The sequence below is a fragment of the Benincasa hispida genome, chromosome 5 (genome assembly GCF_009727055.1).
Source record: "Benincasa hispida cultivar B227 chromosome 5, ASM972705v1, whole genome shotgun sequence".
Lineage (NCBI taxonomy): Eukaryota > Viridiplantae > Streptophyta > Magnoliopsida > Cucurbitales > Cucurbitaceae > Benincasa > Benincasa hispida.
The window spans coordinates 33,764,985-33,780,410 of NC_052353.1; positions in this window are offsets into that span (position 1 = coordinate 33,764,985).

The window sequence follows — 15,426 nt, forward strand, 5'->3', positions numbered from 1 at the left end:
ATAAATCATTTCATACTCAAGATTGATACTCCTATAAAGATTTCAAATAAATATATTTAAAATTTTAATTTTGGATAATATCGAAAAATAAAAAATTGATTTTACTCAAATAGACTTTCAAATATCATGCGCTAATTGAAAATTATAATATGATCAAATAAAGTTAGTAATTTACTTCTAGAGAATGACAATTTTTAAAATTTCACTTAAAAGATATGACAAAATAATTTTAGGTTTTGAAAAATATCAAAATGATTAAATAAATAATTAATTAATTAATAATTTGCGAATGTCATAAATACTCTCATCTTCGATAGATTACATTCTCCTTTAAAAAAGTAATTATTAATACTAACAAAAAAAATGATTTTGTCCTTTAAAATAGTTGGTAACAAACAAACCAAATCTTAATTGAATGGTAAAAAATAGATAACAGATAACAAATCAAAAGGTGGAAAAAAGAAATCCAGTAAAAGATAAATGAAATTTAATATAGAAAATGGATCAAACATCTTTAGTTGTTTTCTTGTAGTACTCATGAAACATACCACGAATAGGTATTGTAACTATTAAACAATACTAACTATGGTATGACAACAACATATGTGAACATAATTATTGTGTTTTTATAATCTAAAACGGAAGCTCGATATAAATAATTGCAAAAAAAATGGTGGATGGACAATACTTAGTTTAGAATCGTAAATAATAAACACAAATTCTCAATCAAATATAACAAGTCTTAAAAAAGATTTTGATACTAATTTAAAAACAAAAAAAGAAAAGAAAGAAACAAATAAACAGCTTATAAAAATGGTATGATGCTATGCAATCCAATGTCCTCCTTCCTTAATAGAGGTTTGTTAAAATGGTATTATACTTTGTAAAAGAAAAAGAAAGAAGCAAACAACAAAAGAGTAACAAAAGAAAGAAGCAAAGGTTGAAAATGATATCATAAACTAACCAAGTTAAATTAGTTTGAAAATGATACACAAGTGAACTTTACATTCAATTAGTAGGGTTGGAGTTAATCCTATTTTTACAGAAATGGGAATGTTTAAATGGATATTGAACTCTAAATTTTTTTTCTTTCTTACTTTTTTACTTTTTTTACTAGGTTCAAAGAATATGTTAGAGCAAATTGATATATTTATAAGATTTTTTTTTGTACGATTAGTGGCAAAACTTCGATTGCAATGTACTTATTTCTAGTTTGCTTGTAGATTTTACTTAACTAGCTTCTTGTAAAACCTTTACCATTGTTTATTAGTCAATTCATTTGTAAAAATATTATCAACTTTATCATTATATATGTAAGTCCTTTATTGACTTTTTATATTTAAAAATGATTAGTTGATTATGGAAATCATATGTTTAATGACAGAATTCAAAGAAATATAGAACTATCAAGACATGTACTTTATTAACAATATAAATGTCATAACATGAATCGTGATAGAACATTTGTTAACATAAAACATTATCATGTTTCAAATATTTTTGACAATAAAGTATCATGATGATATTCTCGACAAGAAAAAAATGTTACTATATATTATTTTTTTTGATATTTTATAACTGTCATCAATACCTATAATGCTACAGCTAAGTCAATTCTGAGTTAATTGATGATAATGATAACATGTCATAGTAAACTCGATAGTGACAGTTCATAATTGTCAGTAACGGTTTATTATTGACAATTATTTATTGTAAGTATAATCCTTACGCTTTTCAATAGTGTCGTTGATACACACACCTTTAGGGAGATACGATGATTGATAATACGTGTCACGAATTTTGATTGTTATAGTTTTTAAATGTCATGAAATCCCAGTTTTGTTGTAGTAGTAGGAAATAGTAAATACTATAACAAAGAGAGAGATGAAATAATAATACCGTAGTTAATTAGAAACACGACTATTATGATAAGAGCCCATAATTGGGATGGTCTATGATAGTCCAAACCACTCCACTCACTTGAAATTAGAGACCTAAACAGCCCTTTAAAATCTTGTTCTCGATTTGGTTACACCTTTTGTTTTGGAACATTTGTCACATGTGTAATAAGAGCTCCCATGAGCCATATCATATGTCGATTATGTTGGAAGAAATTAAGCAATGAGGATAAGGTTTTTCTTTGCTTAGTTCCTATATGTATATGTACAATGAGCAAAATAATGATCCAAGTTGCAACTCACTATTTCGTTTGCATGAGGCTTTGATGATATTGATGGTAAATACTAAGTTTGAAAAATTGATGAATAAGAATAATATAGCTTCTTCAGCACATTAGAAATTTATACGAGGCCTAAATAACCACGATCGGAATAGTTAGAAAGTATCTATTTTTATAAATTCACCTTTTCAATCTTCGAGTTTTTAGAAATCGATATGTTTGGTATGTAAGATCCTAAAATAATTCTTTTTAATCTAAAAAAATGTTTGTAAATGGGTTTAAAAAGAAGGGCAATCAATTTACAATTTATACCCTTGATGTAACGACTTGACTTTCTAAGACTTATACTATATTGTTACTATATGCATGCATAAATCTCAAAACAAATTTCTCATAAATTTTAACTAAAATCAAAAGAATTTTATTAAGTAAATAGCTTTTGTAAAATCTAAATAAGTGAAAATCTTTGGCCGAGGTCCTCCGAAAATAAAAATAAATTTCATGAAGCTTTATAAATAAAAATTTCAAACAATGGAACTCTAAGTTCAAACATCAAGGCTGGAATTTAAAATATTAAAACATAAAAACATGAGCGGAAACATCTCTTTGGTCCCAATGGCACGGTCACGCCGGTGTGTCCTTATCCTATCTGAAAACATAACATAATAAAGAATGAGTATAAAAGACTTAGTAAGTAACCCCACTATCGGGGTCAGGCTATGCATTTATGTCCAATAAATACAAATTTATAGTGAGACATGCAAAAACCTTTACAAATCCTATATGGCCATCTAATGGATAATTGAATCCACCCTACTATAGGTGAGATATATTCTAAACCTCTGGTTAAATCTTGAAGGAGATCACTAACCTCTGATGAAGTCCCGAAGGAAATCACAACCTCTGTTGAATCCCAAAGGAGTCCCAAACTTCTGGTGAATCGTGAAGGAAACACAAACCTCTAGTGATTCTCGAAAAAAAACACAAACCTCTAATGAAATCATGAAGGAGATCACTAACCTCTAGTGAAATCCTGAAGAAGATCACTAACCTTTGGTGAATCCCAAAGGAAACACAAACCTCTGGTGAAATCCCAAAGGAGATCATTAACCTCTAGTGAAGTCTCGAATGAAATCACAACCTTTGGTGGGTACACAACTACAGGTAGGGGGCAACTATCACTAACATAAATTTCATGCAATAAAATCAAAGTCCCACAATCATGGAAATATATCATCATGCTCACACATCCTTATAACATATCATATAAAACTTAGTTCATACTTATACATCCTCATAAAATATTTCATAAAATTCTAGATCATGCATATTCACATAACATGTCTCAGGCAGAATTACCATTATGCTCATATATTCTCTTTTAAATTATCCTAATGGTATAGTCCGACACAAAAGCGGTTCTAGTAGTAAGATTACTTACCTTGGAATTAAGTCCAAATAGCGCAATTCAACTTCGCAAAACCTTGTATTTTGAATAACTCAAAAAACATAAACCAAAATTAAATCCAACATTTAGGGCACAATTCGAATCACAACTTAACCCGAATGTCTCCAAACAACTTACCTAAGACGTGGTTTGATCCAAAACCACTTCGAAGCTTCAAAATCAATACGATCCATGTAACGCCTGGATCCTTTCACCTTATGATCCAACCGCTACGACATGCATACTTAGACTTTTCTATCATGAGATGAATTTTGGTTGAAATTTCAAAGAACATATCTAAATTTTATTATTTAGATAGAAAAACTATATAAAAATTTATTTATCAAAACACCAGGCTCTATAAAACATTAGCGTGATGGTACAAAATGCATGTGCCTATAATAGTGAGTTTGATGGTTGCCCATTTGAGCGACGTCCAACTCTGCCATCTACGCTGTGTCCTTACCTACAAAGTCTGTAAAAATATAGGATGAGTATATAATATACCCAGTAAGTAGTTCTCACATAGGGTAGTGACCAAATCACAATCCCATCAAGGCAACATGTCATGAAAAACATATGATTGGGACCGGGAAAACGTATACATAACATGTGGTGGTCGGTTTATGCTTCCAACATAAAATCTCTCCGCCCTGATAAGGAAGATGAGAACCTAAGCAGAAAACTAACTCATCTGATGATGTAGCGGTCGTAGTCATGCAGTCAGTAGGGCCAGAGTCGCATTCCAACATCAACCTATTACACTAAACGTTATATGCTTCCAACATAATCTCTCCGCCTTGATAGGAAGATGAGGACCTAAGCGGAACTAAACCCATCTGATGATTAGCGGGTCATGCAGTCAGTAGGGCAGAATCGCATCCAACATCAACCATTAGAATAAATGTAATATTGGGCTGATGGGGTGCAACCATACATACCCTGCTAGTCTCTAGCATAAACATAACGTAAGATTAGACCTGGAGGGGTGCAACCATACATGCCCTGCCAGCCCTTGAAGCATAAATTTCTCCGCCCTGATAGGAAGATGAGGCCTTAAGTGGAAACTAACCCATTGATGATTAGTGGGTCATGCAGTCAGTAGGGTCAGGAGTCACATCCAACATCAACCATTAGCATAACCATAAAGATTAGACTGGAAGCATAACTTACACCTAATTAAAACTTGATTTTTAACGTAATCGGTGAACAAACATAATGCATGGGTCCCTTGAGAGAAACGTGTTTCTAAACATGTAATGCAATATAACAATTAATATAACCATGCAATATAATAAAGGTACACTACCATAGAACATTTAAAGAGATGTGAGATAAACTACTTACCTTGATTGTGATCTAATTATTCCTTATTATTCTTTATGATTTTATCAGCAGAGTTTTCCCTTTCTAAATCAAAAGAAGAAATTTGGCAGCACTTTACCCGAGCTTTTCTCTTTTTAATCTCACAGAACTTCCTCACTTACACTTACTTTTCCAACCGATTCTTTGTTACTGAGATTTGTTTGAGAATGGGTTAAATCTTCGGCAAAGGGTCCTATTATAGTAGTTTTCAGCTCTTCTCAGTGTGACAATCATCGTACAGGTGGCTTCTTTAAAATTACTTATGGCTTAAGGATTTCTCTCAATAAGGACACCTAATCTGGCTAATGTTTGCCCTTACGTCATCATTCTTGTTTGTATTCAATTTTAGGTTTTTCCATGTATAATCTATAAAGATCGTGGCCAAATTCAACGCATAATTACGCTTCTGTCCAAATCTCGCTAACTCTTGTTAAAAATCTCGCTCTCTCCGTTTTCTCGCTAGAATTCACTCTGTCCAGTTTTCTTGCTGGAATTCCCGCTCTTTCCATTCTCGCTCTTAAATTTTCTCTTCCGTTCTCGCTCTCTCCAGCTTTCTCGCTCCGCTCCCGCTCCCGCTCTCACTCTCGCTCTCGCTCCCACTCTTTCCTACTGTCTTGCTAAGAATAGCTCTCTTTACCTCGCTCTCCCCAACTTCCTCATTATAATTCTTGCTCTCTCCAATTTTTCCTTCAATCTCGCTCTCTCTCTAGGGATCTCGCTCTTTCTACTCTCGCCAGCCCCAATCTCGCTAGCATCGCTCGCTGGGTTTCTCGCTCTCCAATTCTTTCTTCGATCGCGCAACTCTCTTCTCAGAATCTCGTTTTCTCCAGTTTTCTCACTGGTGTGGCTCTCGCTCTCTCCACTTTCTCGCTCCGCTCGCTCCTTTATTCATTATCTTTTGGATAATGAATAAATTTCAAATTTCAAATTTATTTTTTTTTTTTCCTTCTAAATTTCCACCCCTTTAAATAAAGTTTCGTCCTGCTTATTATTTTGACATTTAATTTCCTGTATGCGTAAAAATCTGGGTCGTTACATTCTTCCCCCCTTAAGAACTTTCGTCTTCGAAAGTTTCTTGTTCTTAAAAAGATAAGGGTATTTGTCTTTCATCTCTTCTCTGTTCCCATGTAGCTTCTCCACTTGCTGATTTCTCCAGAGAACCTTCACTAAACTTAATTCTCGATTACGAAGCGACTTATTTCTCTTTTGCCAGGATGGCAAACTGGAGTCTCCTCATATTCCAAGTTTTCACTTATTTGTAGAGGTTCATAATTTAACTATGTGTGATGAGTCAAACACGTTATTTTTCGAAGCTCGATACATGAAAGACATTATGTATTGTAGAAAGTGGGGTAGTAATGCCATCGATAAGCTACTTGGCCAATATGTTCTAATATTTCAAAGGGTCCAATGAAGCGAGGGCTAAGCTTGCCTTTTCGGTCCGAAACGCATAATGCCCTTCATTAGGTGCTACCTTTAGAAATACGTGATCTCTACTTTGAATTCCAGCTCTTTTCGACGGTTATCAGCATAATTCTTCTGTCTGCTTTGAGCTGTCGCATTCTTTCCCGAATTAGCTTTAATTGATTCTGATGTTTACTGCCACCAATTCAGGTCCTAGTAGTGTTCGCTCCCCAATTTCAATCCCAGTGTACAGGGGATCTGCATTTTCTTCGTATAAGCTTTCGAAGGGAGCCATACAATTGTCGCCTGATAACTATTATTATAAGCAAATTCTATAAGATGTATCTGCGAATCCCATGCTCCAATAAAATCCAAAGTACATGGCCTCAACATGTCTTCTAGGATTTGATTAACTCGTTCTGTTTTGGCCATCAGTTTGTGGGTGGAAGGCTGTACTGAAAATTTAGCTGTGTGTGCCCATTGCTTTCTGTAAACTTTTCCAGAACTTGGAGACGAAACGAGGGTCTCGATCTGAAACAATTGATACTGGGATTCCATGTAACCGGATGACCTGTTTAAGTACATTTGAGCTAGTGCTTCCGTACTGTGAGTAGTTTTGCATGGTAGAAAGTGGGCCGATTTGGTGAGTCGATCTACAAATCACCAAAATCATGTTGTGGCCTTTAACAGTTCTCGGAGTCCTGAGATGAAGTCCCATAGAAATATATTCCCATTTCCTTCTAGAAACATTTAGAGGCTGGAGGAGTCCTTGTGGTCGTTGCCGTAGAAGCTTTCACCTGTTGACAAACCAAACATTTACTTACATAGTCGGCTATATCTTTTTCATGTTACCACCACCATAATGTGCTTTCAAGTTCTCGATACATTTTGGTACTCCCATGGATGTATTGAAAAGCATGATTCATGAGCTTCCTTCAATAGTTCTTTCTTGATTTCTTCATTTATCTGGTATACAGTCGTCCCACGATAGAGGAATGCAGAGTCCTGGGCTGTAGAGAATTGATTGGGTTCTCCATTCTCTGATTGTCGTTGTTTGTTTAGGTATTTGTCTATTTGTTGTGCATCAATTATCTCTTTGTCTTAATGCAGGTCTTGCCAATTAACTGTGCTATTTGAGTTGTGAAGGTTTCTGTATTAATGAGATCTCAGCTCTTTCAAGATCATCTATTATGTGTTTTGGAGATGATAACTTAGAGTTGTTGTATGTGCTGACTTTCTGCTAAAGAGGCATCAGCAACAATGTTAGCTTTTCCTGGATGATAGAGGATCTCACGAGTCATAGTCTTTGACTAATTCTAACCATCTTTCGTTGCCTCATATTTAACTCTTTTTGGGTAAAGAAGTACTTAAGGCTTTTATGATCTGTATAAATTTGGATCTTTTCCCCATATAAATAATGTCTCATATTCTTAAGGCAAAGACTACGGCAGCTAATTCTAAGTCATGAACGAAATAATTTTGTTCATAAGGTTTTAGTTGTCTTGAGCATATGCTATTACCTTTCCGATGTCGCATCAATACAAACCAAGCCCCTTCTTCGATGCGTCACTGTACACAGTTAAACCCCCATGATCCGTCAGGTAATAGTGAGAATAGGGGTTGTGGTCAACCTTTCCTTTAGTTCCTGGAAGTTTGCTCACATGTTTGTTTCCAGACAAAAGGATTATTCTCTTAGTGAGGTTGGTTAAAGGTAATGCTATACTTGAGAAATTCTTCACAAATCGTTTATAATATCCTGCTAATCCAGGAAGCTGTGCACTTTGCTGACTGTTGTTGGGCGAGGCCACTTGCTAACTGTTTCAGTTTTAGCAGGATCTACTAAGAATTCCTTCTTGCTTTAACAATATGCCCGAGGTAGGCAACTTGTCGCGCCCAAAACTCACCACTTGGAGAATTTGGCATACAACTTTTCATTTCTTAATATGGAAAGAACGTCCCTAAGATGTTTTTCATGTTCTGCTCAGACTTGGAATAGACCAAAATATCATCTATAAATACGATCACGAAGTTATTAAGATGGTCCTTAAAAATTCTATTCATCAAGTCCATGAAGGTTGCTAGGGCATTCGTTAATCCAAAGGGCATCACAACGAATTCATAATGCCCATATCTTGTTCGGAAAGCAGTCTTGGGTATTATCCGACTCCTTGATTCGTAGTTGATGATATCCAGATCGTAAGTCTATTTTGGAGAATACTGAGGCTCCTTGTAATTGGTCAAATAGGTCATCAATGCGTGGGAGTGGATACTTATTTTTTATTGTCAACTATTTTCAACTCCGATAATCTATACATAAACGCATTGATCCATCCTTTTTCTTAACAAATTAAAACAGGTGCTCCCTGGAGACACGCTGAGGGCGTATAAATCCCTTATCTAACAATTCTTATAATTGTATTTTGAGTTCTTTTAATTCCGCAGGTGCCATTCTATATGGTGCTTTAATATTGGTTCAGCTCCGGGAATTAGATCTATACAAATTCTATTTCTCGATTTCGGTGGTAAAACCCGGTAGCTCTTTTGGGAATACATCTTCAAATTCTCTTATTACAGGGATGGCCCTAATTTCATCCTTTTGGTTTTTTTAAATCTACTACGCTTTGCCTAAATATGCCCAAGCTCCATGGTTGAGCAAATGCTTAGTTTTTAAGGCTGAAATTATTCTTTGGACTATTATGTATTAAACTCGTTAAACTTAAACTTGTTCCTGTGGCAAAAGGTGAATATGACCTCCTTTATTTATGGCAATCTATTGCTTGGCATAGTTTGTTGCTGAACCATCCATACCTAGTATTATGTCGAAATCACTTATGTTTAGGATTGATAGAGGGTCACCCCTAGTTTTATGTCTATACTGACAATTCACAGGTTTTCTACTACTGAGTTTGGGCCAAACATAGATACTTCCGCAGGAGTAGCTACGGCATAAGAATAAAGCCTAAGGGCTTTGATGTTAATTGAGCCATGTTGTGCAAATGTTGAGAGATGAATGAATGACTAGAGCCCGAATCAAAAATAGTGAAGGCATAATACTCGAGATGGGTAATGTACCTGTAACCACTGCATCTTGATTTTCTGCCTCTTGACGTTAACAGCAAACACCCGTCCTTTCTGTTGTTGGGTGGTCTGGGCAGTTGATACTTGGTTTATGAACTTTGGGCAAGCCCTTGCATAGTGACCCGTCTGGCCGCAGTTGAAACACACCCTTATGTTCCGAAAACATTGCCCCTGATGGTGTTTTCCACAATTTCTACACTTTAGAATATGTGAATGTTCGGGCTCTTTTGTTGTGACTGTATGCTCTGAGTGCTTCGGAAAATTTTTGCTTGCCGTTGTGAACATTGGAAGCCTTGTTGGGTGAATTTCCTCTTTTATTGGCATGAATCCTCGTTCTGAAGTTGAGGTTTTGGCAACAAGATCTACTTCCATGAGTAAGAGGCCGACTTGAGGGTAAGGACATATTATTTGTGTCGGAAAGCAGTAAACTATGCTCGAATGCCTTCTCTTAATTCCCCAAATAAACCTTTCCCCTTCTTCTATTCTGTGTCCACTAGTCGAGGGCAGAGTGAGACAGAAGATCAAATTTTCGTTCATACTCTGCCACGACATGTTCTCTTGACGAAGATTAAGAATTCCACTTCCTTTTGATATCTCACTGTCAAAGGAAAATACTTGTTGTAAAAAGCCTATTGAACTGCTGCCATGAGACTGTACCTTGATTGTTCTTTGTGTGGAGTTCCACCAAGAACTTGCATCGCCTTTTAACATGAAGGTGGCACAATTTACTTTTGTTTCTTCTGGAATGTTCATATGGCGGAAAATAGTTTCCATTCTGTTATCCCAATTCTCTGCTTATAATTGGATCCAACAGATGATCCATCAAATGTTGAAGGGTTGAACTTCCTAAATTTTCGAATGTTCATCGAGTCATTTTTTAATCGTTGGTTGTTGGTGTGGTGGACCGAGGTTGTGTTTCCATTACTCATATTTTGTATGCAGTAGTTTGTAGCGCCTCTGGTGTAAGTAACACATAAGGCGTCTGTCCATGTCCTTTGATTTTGATCCCTTGTGGATTTCACTTCGAGGTCTGCCTTGTCGTGTTGGAGCCCTTCGTGGTGGCATCTGGTGCACACATTTTTATTTTCATAATAAGAAAGCAATCTAATATTTTTTTTAATTATTTACTAAATTACTCGTTTGAAAATTCCTCTTACCAACGTATTTGGCCAATGGCTAATTGGGCATCAACTTAACAGGCCGAACATCAAACACAACGACTTTCTAATGCAAAGAGCCTATTTGGCCCAAACGCTCTGATACCAATTGTAAACGCCCGGATCCTTTCACCTTATGATCCAACCGCTACAACATGCATACTTAGACTTTTCTATCATGAGATGAGTTTTGGTTGAAATTTCAAAGAACATATTTAAATTTTATTATTTAGATAGAAAAACTATATAAAAATTTATTTATCAAAACACCAGGCATCTATAAAAACATTAGCGTGGTGGTAACAAAATGCATGTGCCTATAATAGTGAGTTTGATGTTGCCATTTAAGCGACGTCCAACTCTGCCATCTAGCTGTGTCCTTACCTACAAAGTCTGTAAAAATATATGATGAGTATATAATATACCCAGTAAGTAGTTCTCAACATAGGGTAGTGACCAAATGCACAATCACAAGCAACATGTCATGAAAAAATATGATTGGGACCGAAACGTATAATAACATGTGGTGGTCAGTTATGCTTCAACATAAATCTCTCCGCCCTGATAGGAAGATGAGGACCTAAGCGAAACTAACTCATCTGATGATTAGTGGGCCATGCAGTCAATAGGGCCAGAGTCACATCCAATCATCAACCATTAGCATAAACGTTATGCTTCCAACATAAATCTCTCCGCCCTGATAGAAAGATGAGGACCTAGGCGGAAACTAACCCATCTGATGATTAGCGGGTCATGCAGTCAGTAGGGCCAGATCGCATCCAACATCAACCATTAGCATAAACGTAATATTGGACTAAAAGGAGTGCAACCATACATACCCTGCTAGTCTCTAGCATAAACAACGTAAGATTAGACCTGGAGGGGTGCAACCATACATGTCCTGCCAGCCCTTGAAGCATAAATTTCTCGCGCCTGATAGGAAGATGAGGCCTTAAGTGGAAAACTAACCCATCTGATGATTGAGGGTCATGCAGTCAGTAGGGTCAGAGTCACATCCAACATCAACCATTAGCATAACCATAAGATTAGACTGGAAGCATAACTTACACTAATTAAAACTTGATTTAACGTAATCGTGAACAAACATAATGCATGGGGTCCCTTGTAGAGAAACGTGTTCTAAACATGTAATGCAATAAACAATTAACATAACCATGAAAATAATATAAAGGTACACTACCATAGAACATTTAAAGAGAAGGGTGAGATAAACTACTTACCTTGACTGTGATCTAATTAATTCCTTATTATTCTTTATGATTTTATCAGCAGAGTTTTCCCTTCTAAATCAAAGAAGAAATTTGGGCAGCACTTTACCCGAGCTTTTCTCTTTTAATCTCACAGAACTTCCTCATTACACTTACTTTTTCACACGATTCTTTGTTACGGAGATTTGTTTGAGAATGGGTTAAATCTTCGGCAAAGGGTCCTATTTATAGTAGTTTTCAGCTCTTCTCAGTGTGAAAATCATCGTACAAGTGGCTTCTTTAAAATTACTTATGGTTTAAGGATTTCTCTCATAAGACACCTAATCTTGGGCTAATGTTTTCCCTACGTCATCATTCTTTGTTTGTATTCAATTTTAGGGTTTTTCCATGTATAATCTATAAGATCGTGGCCAAATTCAACGCATAATTCACGCTTCTGTCCAAATCTCGCTCACCTGCTCTTAAAATCTCGCTCTCTCCCGTTTTCTCGCTAGAATTCACTCTGTCCAGTTTTCTTGCTGGAAATCCCGCTCTTTCCATTCTCGCTTCTTAATTTTCTTTCCGTCTCGCTCTTCTCCAGCTTTCTCGCTTCCTGCTCCCACTCCCGCTCTCACTCTCGCTCTCGCTCCCCACTCTTTCCTACTGTCTCGCTAAGAATAGCTCTTTTACTCTCGCTTCTCCCCAAACTTCCTCATTATAATTCTCGCTTTCCTCCATTTTTCCATACTCGCTCTCTCTCCAGGGTTCTCACTTCTTTCTACACTCTCGCTAGCCTCAATCTCGCTAGGCATCGCTCGCTGGGTTTCTCGCTCTCCAATTCTTTCTTCGATCGCGCAGCTCTCTTCTCAGAAATCTCATTTCTCCAGTTTTCTCTCGCTGGTGTGGTCCGCTTCTCTCCCACTTTCTCGCTCCCGCTCGCTCCCTTATTCATTATCTTTTGGATAATGAATAAATTTCCAATTTCAAATTTATTTATTTATTTTTTTCCTTGTAAATTTCCACCCCTTTAAATAAAATTTCGTCCTGCTTATTATTTGACATTTAATTTCCTGTATGCGTACAAATCTGGGTCGTTACAATCCAACAACTATATCACCAAAATTAACCTTTATCTCTAATGAATAGTGACTTTAGACCTTCTAATCCAACCTCCAAAAATCATAATTAAAACAAAAGTTAAGCCGACACTTCATAGATATTCAAAAGTTCTCAACAAGGCTTCCAAACCTTACAAAAAAAAGGTCGAGCAATTTTAATCTTGTCGGAAAGCACTTTAAGAGTCTGTAAAACCCAAGTTCAACATCAAAATAATATGAATAAGCCAAAACTTAAACCAAAATTTGATGGGTATTCAAGATCTTCCAAGAAAACCCATAAAACACCAAATAACTTACCCAAAATATCAATTTCGGCTACAATGGCGCTAGCAGCGGTGGCGAGGTGGCAACTATAGACGGGCGTTGCTGTCGGATGGCACAAATTGTTTAGGCTAGCGGTTAGTAGTAAGAGTCTTGCATGAGGAGGGTTTATAAGAGTGAGAGAGAAATGAAATTTCTAATTTTACAGATTCTATTCAGCAGTGATCAAGGACAAACCCGAGCTCCAAACAACAATCCAACCATTCAAAACGAGACTCTATATGTCCCGAAAAGACAGACTAAATTTTAGCACGATCCAACTATTCAAACTTTGGCAATCGATAATTTTGTGAAAATTGTCGTTGAAAAGACGTACTACTGTCTTTCTTTCTCTCCAATTCTGCTTCTTTGCACTCTCCTTTAATTTTAAACATCTCAATTCTTTCATTTTTTTTCAAATTTTAAAAAGATAAATCAAAGATTTTATCACAATATCTCCAAAATCTCCAAAGATTCTATCAAATTAGTAAATCATTTAACTTCTCAAATTACCTTAATTTAGGTTCCAAAAAACAAAATTAAAGGACATAAAATCCATCAATTGGTACAGATTAAATCCTTCCAAATATTTAAATCAATTTAAAACCACATAAAATTAATTATCTCCTCAGTTGTTTTAAGTTGGCTCCAAAATCCGAAAACTAAAACAAATTAAAACCCAACAATTTAAGATAATTAACCCCCATTTATCCGAAACTCGAGATGTTACCCTTGAATTTTGAGAATTGTATCAATTTAAACCCTAAACTTAGGAGTGGAACAAAAAATCGAAAAATCAAACCAATCCAAGCCGATCCAATGGTTTGGTTTCGTTTTTAATATAAAATTTGACATCTTGGTTTGATTGTGGAAAAAACCAAAAAGTATTGGTTAGGATCAATTTTTATTAGAAAAAACAACCAAAACAGAACCAATCTTATAGTATATATGCACCCTTAAAAGTAAACTATTTTTTAGTATTTAATTATTGTGGTGCATATATATTTGTTGTTTAGAAAAAAAAAAAACACAACTATTATGGACCGTGTATGTTTTTTATTTAAAAAATTTCCAAGAAAAAAAATAAAAATGCCAAATTTCAATTTAAAAAAGAGATAGGGAAAGAAATAGATCCAATTTTAATTTTAAATTAGCAAAAAGATCCAATTCAAAACAAAGTCGTAATAAAAATAAAAATTAGAAGGAAAAAAAAAAGAAAATGTCAAAATCAAGAACCAAACTAATATTAAATCGGTCCAAATAAAACCAATCTAATAGTTGTGTTCTTTATTGGACATTGGTTTGGATCCAAACGGATAACCACACCTATCTAAACCCTGAATTTTTGTAAATGTATAATTTAAATACTTTGTAAATTGATATGAAAGTTCAGAGTTTAAATTGATACACTTGTCAAAGTTCATGGTTTAAAAATATTTATGAAAGTTCAAGGTTTGATATATTTATAAAAGTTCAAGGTTTAAATTGATCAAATTGTTAGTTTAAAATTTAAATTGACATAAATCCCAAAATTCAGGATTCAAATCGATACAATCCCTAAAATTTAAAATTTATATTGATAAAATTATTAGTTTAAAATTTAAATTGATATAACCCCTAAAGTTCAATGATATAAATTGGTATTTCTTGAAGTAATTTTTTTATATATTTTAAATGATGATATGACATTATAATTTAAAAAAGAATTATAAAAGAATTATCCATTCTCTCTCCCTCCACCATCCTTCACTGACCCATTCTACCTTCCTCCTTTGATCATCCTCCAAAGCTCAAAAAATTAATGACCTATTTAGATTGACAAGAGGAAAAAATATCTGTCAAAATATTCATTCATTTTTATTTAAATCCTTTCGATAAAATCTAGTTAAAATACATTTTAAAAGTTACTTCGAAAAATTGTCAAACACTCTCATTTCTTTCAAAATAAAACTTAAAAGAGTTTATCGATAATATCAATTGGAATGAGCTTGCATTATGTGACAAGAAAAGGCACAAAAGAGAATTACTTTTCGGATATTCGAGGATTAAAAAGTGAACCAAACAAACTTATACCTAAAAACTCATAAACTAAAAATGTAATTTTCCTTATTTCTTTTTAATTCAATCTCGCTCTTTTATTAACTTATATTGTATAAACTCTTTTGTTTTT